The sequence below is a fragment of the Ovis aries genome, chromosome 5 (genome assembly GCF_016772045.2).
Source record: "Ovis aries strain OAR_USU_Benz2616 breed Rambouillet chromosome 5, ARS-UI_Ramb_v3.0, whole genome shotgun sequence".
Taxonomy (NCBI): domain Eukaryota; kingdom Metazoa; phylum Chordata; class Mammalia; order Artiodactyla; family Bovidae; genus Ovis; species Ovis aries.
This window is the reverse complement of record NC_056058.1, coordinates 12,059,435-12,061,674: the sequence shown is the minus strand read 5'-3', so window position 1 is coordinate 12,061,674 and position 2,240 is coordinate 12,059,435. Positions and strand designations below refer to the sequence as shown.

The 2,240-nt window shown below is 42.1% G+C and overlaps 1 pseudogene; it reads right to left on the bottom strand.

Annotated features, from left to right (window-relative positions):
• Positions 1–1,253: 1,253 nt before the first annotated feature.
• LOC101111632 (olfactory receptor 7E24-like) lies at positions 1,254–2,240 on the bottom strand (annotated as a pseudogene).

Sequence of the window (2,240 nt, the reverse complement as noted above, 5' to 3'; positions counted from 1 at the left end):
CTATATGTGAAGAATCATTATTGACAATAATGGGGAAACCATGTTGCCTGTTTGGCTTCTCAAGTTGTGCAGTGGTAAAGAATATGCCTTCCAATTCAAGAGATGTGGGGTTCCATCCTTGGGTCGGGAAGATCCCCTGGAGAAGGAAAGGGCAACTCCAGTATTCTTGCCTGAAAAATATCATGGACTGAATAGCCTGGCAGGCTACAGTCCATGGGATCAGTAGAGAGTCAGGTGCAACTTACTGACTGAATACGCACACAGGCATGTTGCCTGTTACTATAGCAGGCTCTTTATATCTTCCCCCATGAGCTCAGATCTCTTTAGGATCTGGGACATTTGTCCAAGAGCAGTTAGGACACATGACATAAAGGTCACATTTGACTGAAAGATCTGACTTAGATCAGAAGTTCTCAACCTTGGCTACACGGTAGAACCAGCCTCAGTGTGTTTAAAAATCCTCATGCTGGGACTTCCCTGGTGGCCCAGAGGCTTAGATTCTGTCTTTGAATGCAGGAGGCATGAATTCAATCCCCGGTCTTGGAATTAAGACCCCACAAGCTGCATGTTATGACCAAAAATTAACAAATATAAGGAATTTAAAAAAATCCCCAGTTCAAGACAACCTAACATTGTGAAGTATTTTTCCTCCTTTAAAATAAGTAATACATTTAAAAATAAATAAGAATAGAATAAATAGACTCTTTGGCAGTGAGTCTCAGTTGACAGTCTTTTTTAAAATTTATTTTATTGTAGGATAGTTGAATTACAATGTTGCCAAATAGTCAATATTTGTAAGCCCCCCGCCCCACCCAGATTATTTTGTTAAAAGCCAAGGCTGAGAAGCCATAACATGTATCCTCACACGTAGACTGCATACACAGACTTAAAACATAGTAATTAGCTGGAAAATAGACAACCGCTTTAGAAAAAAATATACTATTTAAATCTGTAAAAAATGGAGTTGTTCATCTTTCTAGTATGTGGGTCACCACAATAATAAATAATAATAATAAACTAGAGACTCCTTCTTGGGTATAATAAGATTCAGTCACAGTAGTTCTGACATCTGCAGAATCCCAGAAGACCCTCCTAGCCCCATCAAAAACATATCCAAAGAAGCAATATTCAGGTGTAAAACAAGGAAAGGCAAGAAGGCCCTAAGAGCTACAACTGATGTCATGAGGGAGGTAGAATTTTCAGATCTAGATGTTAATTTTACTATGTTTTCCAATCTACACTCCAAATGGAAGTTAGATTGTTTTGTTGAGGAACCTGCACAAGGCCCTTTTGAAGTCTTTGTTCCTCAGGCTGTAGATGAAGGGGTTCAGCATGGGGGTGACCACAGTGTACATAACTGAGGCCAGTGAATCCTTCCTGGGAGATTGTGAGATGGCTGAACTGAGGTACACACCAAGACCTGTTCCATAAAATAAGCAAACAACTGCCAGGTGAGAGCCACAGGTAGAGAAGGCTTTGTACCTCCCACCTGATGATGGGACTCTCAAAATGGAGGAGATAATTTTATAGGAAGAGTAAAAGATCCCTGAGAAAGGGAGAAAAGCAAAAATGGCACCGATAAAATATATGACTATATTTTTGGTGAAAATGTCAGAACAGGCAAGCTTGAGGAGCAGAGAAGGGTCACAGAAGAAATTAGAAATTTGAAGCAGGTAAGTTGCAGCACAATCAGATTGTGTACCTGGGAGTCCATAAGGCTACCAAAAAAAAGACACCAAAACTAAGGAGCAACAGAGGTGTGGGTTCATGATAACCAGGTAGTGCAGTGGGTGACAGATGGTCACAAACCTGTCATAGGACATCACAGACAGCAGCATACCATCCATACATCCAAAAAGTATAAAAATAGACATGTGTGTCAGGCAGCCTGCATAGGAGATGACTCTGCTGTGAGTTTGAATGTTCTCAGTCATCTTGGGGACCGTGGTGGAGCTGAAGCCAATGTCAGCCAAGGAGAGGTTGGAGAGGAAGAAGTACAAGGGAGTGTGGGGGTGGGGGTCGGGGGTGGGGGTCAGAGGTGATGGCCAGGATGATGAGCAGGTTCCCCAGCATGGTGACCAGGTACACGGACAGGAAGAGGATAAAGAGCAAAGGCTGCAGTTCTGGATCATCTGAGAGTCCCAGGAGGAAGAATTCTGAGACACTTGTTAGATTTCCAGTTCTGTGTAGCTTGGACACCTTTGGAAGAAGAAAAGAGGACTGGAAAAATATAAATACAT